Genomic DNA, 15442 nt, shown 5'->3' with positions numbered 1-15442 from the left:
CTGTTCATCTCTCTGACAGTGGGTTGGTGGGCTTAACGTATCCAGGTATTGGTAAGCCCAGCTCTTCTCTTCCTTGCTCTGAGATCTCAAACAAGTGGTTTAATCTCTCTGAGCCTCACTTTCCCCATTTTAAAATAAGGATAATTATCCTTACCTCTTAGGATTGTTGTCAACATTACATAAGATAACATGTAAGATTCTTAGCAGAGTCCCTGCACTGTAGCATATGCTGAATAAATGTTTATTCTCTTTTCTATTTATGCAACCATTTCTGTTTCTGGCACTGAGCCCATTCTATTTTATGCTGGCCCCTCTAGTGAGAGGAGTTAATACCTCGCTAACTCTGAGATTTACATGACAATTTTACTAATTGACTCTGTATCCAGACATCTACCATGGGCCGGGTAACATTAGAGAAAAAAGCATAATTAAATTTTCCATATCTCTTTTGACCGATGTATATTTCTAGCAAGAAATTGCTTCTATCATTCGTCTGTGAACAAACACAAGATAGTACGTTACAATAAGAAAGAGATCTTAGGTGATATGAGAGATCATGCGGTCAAACTGCCCATTCTTCCAACCTAACTTCTACCTCTACTGACCCAAAGGCCACCAAGTTACCATCTCACAAACCTATGTCTATGTGGCACCCAGAATAAAAATCATTGTGTGTTATGGATGTGTTAACTTAAATTTCTTTGACTATTAGTGTTACTGCCCAAAGATGAGGATCTCTTTTCTGATGTGCATAAAAAGCCAATTATTATACTACCAGCTTTTGAGAAAGGAAAAGGCTTTATTGTAAAGTTGACCAGCAAGGAGATGGGAGACAAATCTCTCAAATCCATCTCCCTGATCCAGGGCTTGGGGCAAAATTTATGGGATAAAAAGGCAGGGCAGTCTGAAGTGTGGAGATGGATGATTGGAAATAAGAAGGATTGAGCTAATTGATGATCTGTACAAGCGTAGTCAAGCTTCATGGCTCTTCATAGGACGCATGTTCACAAAAGGTGGTGTTAGCATGATCTCAGGGTGGAGTTTTTGGTCTCTTAACGTCAATAGGGACACCTATTGGGCATTCATGTAGGTCCTGTTGATGGGTTGGTGGTCTCAACTGGCCTGAACTGGACAAAGTGTTGACTCTCAGTTCCTGAAAAACAATTTTTTTTTTTTTTGGGATTTCAGGCTGCTTGTCTATTTTATCTATCCTTTTATTTATTTATTTTTAATTTATTGTTTATTACAGTAACATTGGTTTATAACATTGAAAAATTTCAGGTGTACACGTTTATACTTCTATTTCTGCATAGATTACATCATGTTCACCACCAAAATACTAATTACAACCCATCACCACACACATGTACCAAATTATCCCTTTCACCCTCCTTCCTCCCCCCTTCCCCTCTGGTAACCACCAATCCAATCTCTGTCCCTATGTGTTTGTTTATTGTTGTTATTATCTACTACCTAATGAAGGAAATCATATGGTATTTGACCTTCTCCCTCTGACATATTTCACTTTGCATTATACCCTCAATGTCCATCCATGTTGTCAAAAATGCCTGGATTTCATCGTTTCTTATGGCTGAGTAGTATTCCATTGTGTATATATACCACAGCTTCTTTATCCATTCGTCCCTTGATGGGCACTTAGGTTGCTTCCAAGTCTTGGCTATTGTGAATAACGCTGCAATGAACACAGGGGTGCACGTACCTTTACAAATTGGCATTTTCAAGTTCTTTGGATAAATACCCAACAATGGAATAGCTGGATCATATGGTAGTTCTATCCTTGATTTTTTTGAGGAATCTCCATACTGTTTTTGGTAGTGGCTGCACCATTTTGCACTCCCACCAGCAGTGTATGAGAGTTCCCTTCTCTCCACATCCTATCAAACACATGTTGTTTCCTGTCATGTTAATTATAGCCATTCTCACGGGCGTCAGGTGATATCTCATTGTAGTTTTCATTTGCATTTCCCTGATAATTAATGATTTTGAACATCTTTTGATATGTCTGTTAGCCATCTGTATATCTTCTTTGGAGAAATGTCTGTTCAGGTCTTTTGCCCATTTTTTAATTGGGTTGGTAGTTTTTTTGTTGGTGAGATGCATGAGTTCTTTATATATTTTGGAGATTAAGCCCTTATCAGATGTATGGTTTGCAAATATCTTCTCCCAATTGTTAGGTTGTCTTTTCGTTTTGTTGATGGTTTCCTTTGCTGTGCAGAAGCTTTTTAGTTTGATGTAGTCCCATTTGTTTATTTTTTCTATTGTTTCTCTTGCCCGGTCAGACATGGTGTTTGAAAATATGTTGCTAAGACCGACGTCGAAGAGCGTACTGCCTATGTTTTCTTCTAGAAGTTTCACAGTTTCAGGTCTTACATTCAAGTCTTTAATCCATTTGGAGTTAATTTTTGTGTATGGTGTAAGGTATGGGTCTACATTCATTTTTTTGCATGTGGCTATCCAGTTTTTCCAACACCATTTGTGGAAGGGACTTTCTTTTCCCCATTGTATGTTCTTGGCTCCTTTGTCAAAGATTAGCTGTCCATAGATGTGTGGGTTTATTTCTGGGCTTTCGATTCTATTCCATTGATCTGTGTGTCTGTTTTTGTGCCAGTACCATGCTGTTTTGGTTACTATAGCTTTGTAGTATATTTTGAAATCAGGGAGTGTGATACCTCCAGCTTTGGTCTTTTTTCTCAGGATTCCTTTAGCTATTCGGGGTCTTTTGTTGTTCCATATAAATTTTAGGATTCTTTGTTCTATTTCTATGAAAAATGTTGTTGGAACTTTGATAGGGATTGCATTGAATCTATAGATGGCTTTAGGAAGTATGGACATCTTAACTATGTTAATTCTTCCAATCCAAGAGCACAGAATATCTTTCCATTTCTTTGTGTCTTCTTCAATTTCTTTCAGAAATGTTTTATAGTTTTCGGTGTACAGCTCTTTCACCTCTTTGGTTAAGTTTATTCCTAGGTATTTTATTCTTTTTGTTGCAATTGTAAATGGGATGGTATTCTTAATTTCTCTTTCTCCTACTTCGTTGTTAGTGTACAGAAATGCAAGTGATTTTTGTATATTGATTTTGTATCCTGCAACTTTACCATATTCGTTTATTACTTCTAAAAGTTTTCTGGTGGATTCTTTAGGGTTTTCTATATATAAAGTCATGTCATCTGCAAATAGTGACAGTTTCACTTCTTCCTTTCCAATTTGGATCCCTTTTATTTCTTTCTCTTGCCTGATTGCTCTGGCTAGGACTTCCAATACTATGTTAAATAGGAGTGGTGACAGTGGGCATCCTTGTCTAGTTCCTGTTCTTAGAGGGATAGCTTTCAGTTTTTCACCATTGAGGATGATATTAGCTGTGGGTTTGTCATATATGGTCTTTATTATGTTGAGGTACTTTCCTTCTATACCCATTTTACTCATAGTTTTTATCATAAATGGATGCTGTTCTTGTCAAATGCTTTCTCTGCATCTATTGAGATGATCATGTGATTTTTATTCTTCATTTTATTAATGTGGTGTATTATGTTGATCGATTTGCAAATGTTAAACTATCCCTGCACCTGGAATAAATCCAACTTGATCATGGTGTATAATCTTTTTAATGTATTTTTGTATGCGATTTGCTAGTATTTTGTTGAGGATTTTTGCATCAATGTTCATCAGTGATATTGGCCTGTAATTTTCTTTTTTTGTGTTGTCCTTGTCTGGTTTTGGTATCAGGGTAACGTCAGCTTCGTAGAATGAGTTAGGGAGCTTCTCCCCCTCCTCAATTTTTCGGAAGACTTTGAGAAGGGTAGGTATTAAGTCTTCTTTGAATGTTTGGTAGAATTCACCAAGGAAGCCGTCTGGTCCTCGACTTTTATTTTTGGGGAGGTTTGTGATTACTGTTTCGATCTCCTTACTGGTGATTGGTCTATTCAAATTCTCTACTTCTTCTTGATCCAGTTTTGGAAGATTGCATGATTCTAGGAATTTATCCATTTCTTCCAGATTGTCGAATTGGTTGGCATATAGCTTTTCATAGTATTCTCTTATAATCTTTTGTATTTCTGAGATGTCTGTTGTAACCTCTCCTCTTTCGTTTCTAATTTTACTTATTTGTGTCTTCTCTTTTTTTCTTGGTGAGTCTAGCTCAAGGTTTGTCAATTTTGTTGATCTTTTCAAAGAACCAGCTCTTGGTTTTATTAATTTTTTCTATTGTTTTTTGGTCTCCATTTCATTTATTTCTGCTCTGATTTTTATGATTTCTCTTCTTCTACTGATTTTGGGCTTCGTTTGTTCTTCTTTTTCCAGTTCCTTTAGGTGCATTGTTAGATTGTTTATTTGAGATTTTTCTTGTTTGTTGAGATAGGCCTGTATTGCTTTAAACTTCCCTCTTAGAACCGCTTTTGCTGTATCCCATAAATTCTGGCATGTCGTATTTTCATTTTCATTTGTCTCCAGGTATTTTTTGATTTCTTCTTTGATTTCTTCGTTAACCCCGTCGTTGTTCAGTAGCATTTTGTTTAATCTCCACATATTTGTGGCTTTTCTGATTTTCTTCCTATAGTTGATTTCTAGTATCATACCATTGTGGTCAGAAAAGATGCTTGGTATTATTTCAATCTTCTTAAAATTATGGAGACTTGTTGTATGGCCTAATATGTGATCAATCCTGGAGAATGTTCCATGTGCATTAGAAAAGAATGTGTATTCTTCGGTTTTTGGATGGAATGCTCTGTATATACCTACTAGGTCCATCTGTTCTAGTGTGTCATTTAAGGCCAATGTTTCCTTATTGATCTTCCGTTTGGATGATCTATCCGTTGGTGTAAGTGGAGAGTTAAAGTCCCCTACTATTATTGTGTTACTGTCTATTTCTGTTTTTATGTCTGTTAATAATTGCTTTATATATTTAGGTGTGCCTACATTGGGTTCGTAGTTATTTACAAGTGTTATATCCTCTTGTTGGATTGTTCCCTTGATCATTATGTAATGCCCTTCTTTGTCTCTTTTTACAGTTTCTGTTTTAAATTGTATTTTGTCTGATATGAGTACTGCTACCCCAGCTTTCTTTTCATTGCCATTTGAGTGGCGTATCTTTTTGCATCCCTTCACTTTCAGTTTGTGAGTGTCTTTAGGTCTGAAGTGTGTCTCTTGTATGCAACATATATATGGGTCTTGTTTTTTTATCCAGTCAGCCACCCTATGCCTTTTAATTGGAGCATTTAGTCCATTGACGTTTAAAGTAGCTATTGATAAGTATGTACTTACTGCCATTTTTTAACTTTTTTTTTCTCAGTGTTTTAGTAGTCCTTCTCTTTTCCTTTCTTCTTCTATACAGAGTTGATGGTCACTTTAGTTTGACCTCTGTATGAAAGCTGTACTCTTTAACTCCCCTCCTCCCTCATGTTTTTGATATCATATCTAATCTCTTTTTTGTGCATTTGTATCCATTACGTTCTTATCATGGAAATAGATATTTTTCCTATTTGTGGTCTTCTCTTTTCCCCTTAAATCAGTCCCTTTAACATTTCTTCTAGTACTGGTTTCTTGGTGACAAATGCCTTTAATTTTTGCTTGTCTGGGAAATATTTGATCTCTCCTTCCATTTTGAATGATAACCTTGCTGGGTAGAGTATTCTTGGCTGTAAGTTTTTTCCTTTTAGCACTTTAAATATATCGTGCCACTCTCTTCTAGCCTGTAAGGTTTCTGCTGAGAAGTCAGCTGATAGCCTTATCGGGTTTCCTTTGTATGTAACTTGACATTCTCTTGTGGCTTTTAGGATTCTCTCTTTATCTTTAATTCTGGACATTTTGATTATGATGTGTCTTGGTGTGGACCTCTTTAGATTTATCTTGTTTGGGGCTCTCTGTGCTTCCTGTACCTGGATGTCTGTTTCCTTCCTTAGGTTAGGGAAGTTTTCATCTATTATTTCCTGAAATAGATTCTCTGTCCCTTTGTCTCACTCTTCTCCTTCCGGGACACTTATAACACGGATGTTAGTGCGCTTGATGTTCTCCCAGAGGTCCCTTAGACTGTCCTCACTGTTTTTAATTCTTTTCTCTTTTTCCTGTTCACCTTGGGTAATTTCTTCTAGTCTTTCGTCCAGCTCACAGATCCGTTCTTCTGTATCCTCTACTCTGCTTTTGAGTCCCTCTAGTGAATTTTTCATTTCCAGTATTGTATTCTTCATTCTGATTGCTTCTTTTTTATATCTTCCATTTCTTTGTTGACATTCTCACTGAGTTCACTTATTCTTCTCCCCAGATCAGTGAGCATCCTTAACACTCTTAGTTTGAATTCTCTATCGGGTAGGCTGCTCATTTCTGTGTCACCTAGTTCCTTTTCTGGCGTTTTGTCCTGTTCCCTTACTTGGAATGTATTCTTTTGCCTCCTCATTTTGCCTCTTTCCCTGTGCTTGTGTCTACGTATTAGGTAGGTCAGCTACGTCTCCTGCTCTTGGATAGGTGACCTTATGTAAGTGATGTCTTAGGAGGCTTCCAGTGTGCTTCCTTCAGTTCTCAATATTCCAGGGGTGACCCCTATGTGGGCTACGTGTGTCCTTCTGTTGTGGCCTGTTTGCTCTCCCTGTAGGCGCCCAGGGAGGCCGAGTTATGCTCCTGGCCAGCTGTTGTAATGCTCAGCTGCTTGTAGTTGTTGTGGGCCCTTCAGTCTCTTTATCAGCTGTGGGGAGCCCCAGCACAGTTGGCTGCAAGTTCTAATACCACATTTGTGTTGCAATATTTCTTTTTTTTTTAATTTTTTGTTTATTGCAGTAACATTGGTTTATAACATTGTAAAAATTTCAGGTGTACATCATTATACTTCTATTTCTGCATAGATTACATCATGTTCACCACCAAAATACTAATTACCACCCATAACCACACACATGTACCGAATTATCCCTTTCACCCTCCTCCCTCCCCCCTTCCCCTCTGGTAACCACCAATCCAATCTCTGTCCCTATGTGTTTGGAAGTTCAAATACCTATGCAGTATTTCTTTTAAGTGAGTAGGCCCCCAGCATGGCAGGTTGTTAGGCTCAGGGCCTTACAATTGCTGTAAGCCTCTAGCTTATTGGGTCTCTTGTCAGCTCTCTGAGGATTGCAGCTGGGTGGGGCTGGCCTCAGGCATGGGAGCATCCAATTGTTTCAGGCTTTGGAAGGTGGGACAAACCCCCTATGTGGGTCTTTGAGAAGCACAAGTCTTCTGCAGCTGACAAGCCCTGCCGCCCACAGGTCCACACACACAGTCAACACAGTCCTGCCCCATGTGTGCACCCCAACCTCCTGAAGCGGACCCAGTCTCCATGGCAGGAGCCCCACACACTCTGCCACAGCCCCACACTCTCCACCCCCTCCTTGTGCACACCCTGCCCCACTAAAGTCAGCTCAGTTGCCAGGCTGCAGAGAATCAAGTCACCAATCTATGCAGGCCCACAAGTTGCCTGAGGGCTTGTTGTTGGGTGGGGCCAGTCTCTAGGGTGGGCTGCCTGCCCTGGCTGAACTGGATTAAATCGGTGCTCTAGCGGGTGGGGTCGACCCTAGGCTAGCAGACCTCAGGGAGAACTCCAATGGCGTCTGTGTCAGCACACCCACACCAGGCCACAACAATGGCTGACGCCAATGTCCCAGTCCCTGGAGAGGTCTCACCCCTCAACGAGATTCACTCAGGGCCTATTAGGTGAGTCTCTTTTCACCACAACACTGTGCACCTTTCTTTCTGGTGATTTTAGGATGCTTTCTGAAACGGGTGAATTTGCGTGTGGGCCCTTTAAGTGCCGGTTTTAGTTTCTTTGTGAACCGGGTTTTCTGGGGGTACTCCCCAATGTTTTAGTAGCAGGCAAAGTCAGATATTATGCTGCTGGTCTTGATTGTGCTGGGTCCACAAAATGCCCACAGTGGGGGCGCTCCCCAGCTCAGGGCCCCGTGCCTCCAGGGAGGGCTGCTTACCTGTGAGCTGCTCCCTGCGGCCGTGAAGCTGGCGGCTTGTGAAGGCAGTGTTTTTCCTCTCCAGAAGGGAGTCTCTGCCTCTTCTACCTCAGTTAGGATTGTCCGTTGTTGCAGGAGGTCCTCTTATCCAGTTTTCAGTTCTGTCTCAGGGGTAATTTTTCCACGAGTAGTTGTAAATTGGCTGTGTCCACGGGAGGATGTGAGTTCCGAGTCTGCTTACGCCGCCGTCTTGACTCGAGATCTGAAAAACAACTCTTGATTATTCTGTTGATGGGCTGGGATCAGTTGAACTGGTCCTAGTTGGTCTGTGGTTACATTAGTGAGTCTTCTCAATTTTTCACAGGTTGATTTGCTATTTTTATTTTCTTTTTATAATTATTAGTTTATGTCTCTTATCTGTTATACTGTGGTTAATTATCTTCCTTTAATTAATATACAAGAGATCTTCATATATGATATTAATTATTTCTCTGCCAAATATGTTGTAAATGGTTTTCCCAGTTTATTGTTTGATTCATTTATTTTCCTTTTTACCAAATAGTATTTTTAAAACTTTAGATATTCAAAACTAAAAAACTTTTGATATTCAAAACTAGATATCTGGTTTCAAAATTTGTTTTTTTATTTTCTATTCAATTTATCTTTAGAAAAATGTTATAGTTAAACGACTATTACAGGTTTCTATAGGGTTGCATAGGACAGAAGAATTTATTGAATGAAATACAAGTAAACAAATTTGGTTAATGAGAAAGAGTCAACTGAAATGAGATCAAGAAGCAGAGAATCTGTCCCAATATATAAATTTAGACTTAGTGATGAACAGGACTCAGTGTTCACAATTCTGTATCTGAGGCCATTTAACACTCTGCTCCCTCCAATATGCTGTCCATGGTCTTTCAAATGAAGAACAGGACCCAGATGTGGAGAGGCAGGGACTCTTTTACAAGAACTGGAACAAATTGTGAAGGCTTAATTGAGGCAGGAATAGATGCCAGTAGAAATAGATCACGGCCCTGAGCTGCTAGCCTGGGACACTTTTAATTGCCCTTGTCGGGGCCGGCCCCGTGGCTTGGTGGTTAAGTGAGCGCGCTCCACTGCTGGCGACCCGGGTTCGGATCCCGGGCTCGCACCGACGCGCTGCTTCTCCGGCCATGCTGAGGCCGCGTCCCACATACAACAACTAGAAGGATGTGCAGCTATGACACACAACTATCTACTGGGGCTTTGGGGGGAAAAAATAAATAAAAATAAAAATAAAAAATAAAATCTTTAATTGCCCTTGTCTAGAGGATGGACCAACTTTGATCTCATATCCCTTGTTGCTAAACAGTGTGCCCAAGGTAATGTGGCAGTAATGCAGCCAGTGAAAGTCCATGTAGCCACACCAGAACCCACTAACCACCTGGAGAAAGGACCTTACATTTCCTGAGCATCTGTTATGTGATAGAGCTTCTTATGTGCCTTATCTCATTTAATTCTCACAATAATACTTTGTGATGGAAATCATTATTCCTATATCACAAATGAGGAAACTTGGTTCAGAGAGATTAACTCTTGTCTGCAATGTTCAACAGCTAACAACTGGTAGGGGCAGAATTGGAACCCAGGTCTTTGACTATCAAATAGAAGCTTTTACTTACTGTATCATAGAACTTCTTGTGGCCAATGGCTCCAAAAAAAAAAAAAAACAAATTCTTCTTAGTCAAAAAGTATCTCCCATGGTCTGGTGATGAGTATCATCTCTCTACTCTAAAGCACAAGCTTTCTTTCACTTGGAATATCTGAGCATATTTTCAGCCAGGCCATCCATCTCTCAGATTGCTGTGGGAAGTGCCAGGGCTGGCTAAAATAGCCTACAGCCCTTTGAGCTGAGCTAAAAATAAGAGTCAAGCTCCTTGAGGGACTTGATCTCCTACTGTAACTGTTATTTCATTAGTGGAAAACACTATATTGCCCTTTCCCTGACCTCCTTTGCAAGGAAGGAAATGTTTCTCTTCACCAACACTCCCAAGTCTAAAAGAGAGCTAACAAGTTCATATGGTCCAAGCCCCTGCATCAAGGCAATATGGTACATCCTCTTCAAGAAAGATGATTCCATCATTTGCTATCATATGCTATTCACATTCAGACACTTGGACCTAATCCAAAAAAGCAAGAGGGAAATATCGAGGGATCTTAAACTGGTAAGTGGCATGATTTGGTTTTAGATACACCAGTTCAAGGTAGCATAAATGATGAAACTGAGTGTTCCAGTTTAGAAACGTAAGGAGACATTTGTAGTCATTCAAAAATGATGAGGACCTAAACTGGAGCCTATTAGTGGTAGTAGGAGTAAAAAAAAGGGACATAGTCAAAGAAATAAATGTGATTTAATTATAGTAATAGAGATAAATAAACCAACAGCATAATAATAAAAATAACAATTGCTAACATTTATTGAATACCTACCATGTTCCAGACCATAACTCAATCTCGAGTATGATAATATTTTATGCTTTCAACCAAACCTAGGTCAGTTATATTATCTGACATATTAAATAAGAAGGAACAGAAGTGTATAGGGATTAATAGTTTCACAAGGTCTCACAGCTAGCATAAACAAAACCAGATTTGTGGATTTGACCACAGTTCTGTTTGATTTCAGTATTGTTGCTATTATATGGGACTGGCAGTCAATGGTGAGAAGAATGGAGAATAGAAAAGGAAAAAGCAGATTTCACAGGAAAGTATTAATTTCAGTTGATTGACTTAAGGTTGCCAGAAGAGATGTCATCGGGTATTTGGAGATGTCTGAGAAGGATTGGAAAACCATCAGTAAATGGGGGTGGGAAAACATGAGGGAGGATGACATGATCCAGGAGGGTATGCAGAATGAGATGAGTGGAGTATTGGGATGTGTTCTAGGGTGGGATATGATGGAGACAATATTAAAAAAGGAAGAAACATCCAGAGCAAAACAACAACAAATAGCCAATATTTATTGAGCACAGACTAGGTATAAGCACTCTTTTAAATGCTTTAATTGAGTAAGGTAATTCTCACAACAACTTAGGAAATAGGTGCTATTATTATTATCCTTTTACAAATTAGAGAATTGGAGCATAAAGTAGTTATGCGACTAAGACAAAGTCCTACAGCTAGGGAGTAATAGAGCTAGGATTTGTATCCATCTAGTACCGGAGCCCATCTTCCTGTTTTTTCCTTCTAAAATCTTTTTATTGATGTATAACTGTACAGAAAAAGTTCACAAATCATAAACATGAAATAAAGTGAATTTTCATAAATTGACACATTTATGTAATCATCATTTGGGTCAAAAAAATAGAATACTGCCAGCAATTCAGAAACTCCCTTCTCACCCACTCTGAATCACTATTCACTCTTTCCTCCCAAATATAACAATAATGCGACTTCTAACACCATGTATCAGTTTTGACATCTTTGAAATTCACATAAATTGAATTATACAGTTTATATCTCCTGTATCTAGCCATTTGTATTCAGTTTTCTTTTGTAAGATTTATCAATTTATTGCCTTAGCCACGATGCATGCAATCCATTGCTATGCAGTTCCATTTTATGAACATATCAAAATGCATTCATCTACCATACTGATGATGGACATTTGCATTGTTTCCATTTTGGATCTAACACAAATAGTTCAGCCACAAACATACTTTCCCCTATCTTTTGGTCTATGTGTGCATACACTTCTGTTGTATATACAACTAGAGGTAGAATTTCTAGATCATATGAGATATATGTATAAATTTAACTTCACCAGTTAATATTAAACAGATTTTTTAATGTCACTAAGTTTCACATATATATTTTCAAATAATATAGCTGATAAAGTACATCTACTTTATCTAGAAATATATAAAAAAAACTCTTACAATTCAAAACTAATTAGACAAACATTGCAATTGTTTAAAAATGTGGACTACATGAACATATATTAGATACTTCACTAAAGATGTCATACAATTGGACAGTGAGCACATAGAAAGATGCTAAAGATCATTAGTCAATAGGAAATGTAAATTCAAACCACAATGAAAATATTTCTGTATATCTACTAGAATGGCTACAATCAAAGCTGACAGGAGGGAGAAGACTCCTTGACAGGAGTCAAGATGGAGGCGTAGGCAGAATCTGAACTCACCTCCTCCTGCAGACACAGCCAATTTACAACTACTCATGGAAAAATTACCCCTGAGCAAGAACTGAAAACTGGATAAGAGGAACTCCTGTAACAAACGACAATCCTAATTGAGGTGGGAAGACACAGAAATTCCCTTCTGGAGAGACAAAACACCACCTTCACAAGCTGCAGCTCTTCTTGGCTGCCTGGGAGCAGCCCAAAGGCACACAGCCCTCCCTGGAGGAGCAGGGGCCTGAGCTGGGAGCACCCCGCTGTAGGCATTGTTTGGACCCAGTGCAATTGAGATGAGTGGCATAAAATCTGACTTTGCTTGCTACTAAAATATTGGGGAGTACCCCCAGAAAAGCTGGTTCACAAAGAAATTAAAACCAGCTCTTAAAGGGGCCATGCGCGAATTCACCTGTTTCAGAAAGCAATCTAAAATCACCATAAAGAAAGGTGCACAGCGCTTTGGTGAAAAGAGACTCAGCTAATAGGCTCTGAGTGCATCTCGGTGAGAGGTGAGACCTCTCCAGGGACTGGGACATTGGCGGCGGCCATTGTTGTGGCCTGGTGTGGACGTGCTGACACAGACACTGGTAGATGCCATTGGAGTTCTCCCTGGGGCCTGCTAGCACAGGGTCTGCCCCACCCACTAGACCACCAATTTAATCCAGCTCAACCAGGGCAGGCAGCCCACTCCAGGGACTGGCCCCACCCAACAACAAGCACTCAGGCAACTTGTGGTCCTGCTAAGTGAGCTGCCTGGATTCTCTGCAGATTGGCAAGTAGGTCCAAGGAGCAGGTGGGGAGTGTAGGGCAGTGGTCGAGTGTGTAGGGCTCCCAACTTGGAGAGACTGGACCACGTCAGGAGGTTGTGTCATGCACACAGTACAGGGCTGTGTTGACTTTGTGGGTGGACCAGTGGGCCGAGGGGCTTGTCAGCTGCAGAAGACTTGTGTTTCTCAAAGACCCACATAGGGGGCTTGCCCCACCTTCCAAAGCCTGAAACAATTGGGTGCTCCAGTGCCTGAGGCCAGCCCCACACAGCTGCAATCCTCTGAGAGCTGACAAGAGACCTAAAGACTGGAGGCTTATAACAATTGTAAGCCCCTTAGCCATACAACCTGCCACACTGGGGGCCTACTCACTTAAAAGAAATACTGCAACACAATTGTGGTATTAGAATTTGCAGCCAACTGTTCTGGGGCTCCCTAAACATGATAAAGAGACTGAAGGGCCCACAACAACTACAAGCAGCTGAGCATTACAACAGCTGGCCGGGGCATAGCTCAGCCTCCCTGGGCACCTATAGGGAGAGCAACCATGCCACGACAGAAGAACAGACGTAGCCCACATAGGGGTCACTCTTGGAACATTCAGAACTGAGGGAAGTACATTGCTGGGCCTCATAAGGCATCACTTATATAAGGTCACCTCTCCAAGAGCAGGAGACGTAGCTGACCTACCTAATATGTAGACACAAGCACAGGGAAAGAGGCAAAATGAGGAGGCAAAGGAATATGTTCCAAGTAAGGGAACAGGACAAAACCCCAGAAAATGAACTAAGTGAAACAGAAAGGAGTAACCTACCTGACAAGAGTTCAAACAAAGAGTGTTAAGGATGCTCACTGATCTTGGGAGAAGAATGGATGAACTCAGTGAGAACATCAACAAAGAAATGAAAGATATAAGAAAGAAGCAATCAGAAATGAAGAATACAATACTGGAAGTGAAAAATTCACTAGAGAGACTCAAAAGCAGAGTAGAGGATACAGAAGAACGGATCTGTGGGCTGGAAGAAAGACTAGAAGAAATAACCCAAGCTGAACAGGTAAAAGAGAAAAGAATTAAAAAGAGTGAGGACAGTCTAAGGGACCTCTGGGACAACATCAAGTGCACTAACATCCGTGTTATAGGAGTCCCAGAAGGAGAAGAGTGAGACAAAGGGGCAGAGAATCTATTTGAAGAAATAATAGATGAAAACTTCTCTTACCTAAGGAAGGAAACAGACATCCAGGTACAGGAAGCACAGAGAGCCCCAAACAAGATAAACCCAAAGAGGCCCACACCAAGACACATCATAATCAAAATGTCTAGAATTAAAGATAACGAGAGAATCCTAAAAGCTGCAAGAGAAAGACAAGTTACATACAAAGGAAACCCCATAAGGCTATCAGCTGACTTCTCAGCAGAAACTTTACAGGCTAGAAGAGAGTGGCATGATATATTTAAAGTGCTAAAAGGAAAAAACCTACAGCGAAGAATACTCTACCTGGCGAGGCTATCATTCAAAATGGAAGGAGAGATAAAAAGTTTCCCAGACAGGCAAAAATTAAAGGAGTTTGTCACCAAGAAACCAGTACTACAAGAAATGCTAAAGGGACTTATTTAAGAGGAAAAGAGAAGACCACAAATAGGAAAAATTATCTATTTCCATGATAAGAATGTAATGGATACAAATGCACAAAAAAGAGGTTAGATATGATATCAAAAACATAAAATGTTGGAGGAAGGGAGATAAAGAGTAGAGCTTTCAGATAGAGGACAAACTAAAGAGACCATCAACTTAATATAGACTCCTATATACATAGGTTACTGTATATGGACCCCATGGTAATTACAAACCAGAAACCTATAATAAATACACAAAAAACTAATGAAAGGAACCCAAACATAACACTAAAGAAAGGCATCAAACCACAAGGGAAGAGAGCAAGAGAAGAAATAAACAGAGAAGGACAACTAAAACACTGAGATAAAGTAGTTAAAAAATGGCAGTAAGTACATAATTATTGATAGCTACTATAAATGTCAATGGACTAAATGCTCCGATTAAAAGGCATAGGGTGGCTGATTGGATAAAAAAACAAGACCCATATATATGCTGCATACAAGAGACACAATTCAGACCTAAAGACACTCACAAACTGAAAGTGAAGGGATGGAAAAAGATATTCCAAACAAATGTCAATGAAAAGAAAGCTAGGGTAGCAATACTCATATCAGACAAAATAGACTTTAAAACAGAAACTGTAAAAAGAGACAAAGAAGGGCATTACATAATGATCAAGGGAACAATCCAACAAGAGGATGTAACACTTGTAAATATCTATGCACCCAACATAGGAGCACCTAATTATATAAAGCAATTATTAAAAGACATAAAAACAGAAATAGACAGTAACACAATAATAGTAGGGGACTTTAACACTCCACTTACACCAAAGGATAGATCATCCAAACAGAAGATCAATAAGGAAACATTGGCCTTAAATGACACACTGGAACAGACGGACCTAGTAGATATATACAGAACATTCCATCCAACAAC

The 15442-nt window shown here is 39.7% G+C and overlaps 1 long non-coding RNA gene across 1 annotated transcript in view; it reads right to left on the bottom strand.

The window, feature by feature from the left end:
* LOC147913978 (uncharacterized) overlaps positions 1 to 15442 on the bottom strand; it is a 74609-nt gene that overhangs the window by 53811 nt on the left and 5356 nt on the right. The window contains exon 2 of the long non-coding RNA XR_015555945.1: positions 7965 to 8205. This is a non-coding gene — a long non-coding RNA (uncharacterized LOC147913978). The remainder of the gene's footprint in view (positions 1 to 7964; positions 8206 to 15442) is intronic.

This window comes from Ceratotherium simum, chromosome 23 (genome assembly GCF_057802395.1).
Source record: "Ceratotherium simum simum isolate JZ-2026a chromosome 23, ASM5780239v1, whole genome shotgun sequence".
Lineage (NCBI taxonomy): Eukaryota > Metazoa > Chordata > Mammalia > Perissodactyla > Rhinocerotidae > Ceratotherium > Ceratotherium simum.
This window is presented reverse-complemented; position numbering and strand designations above follow the sequence as displayed.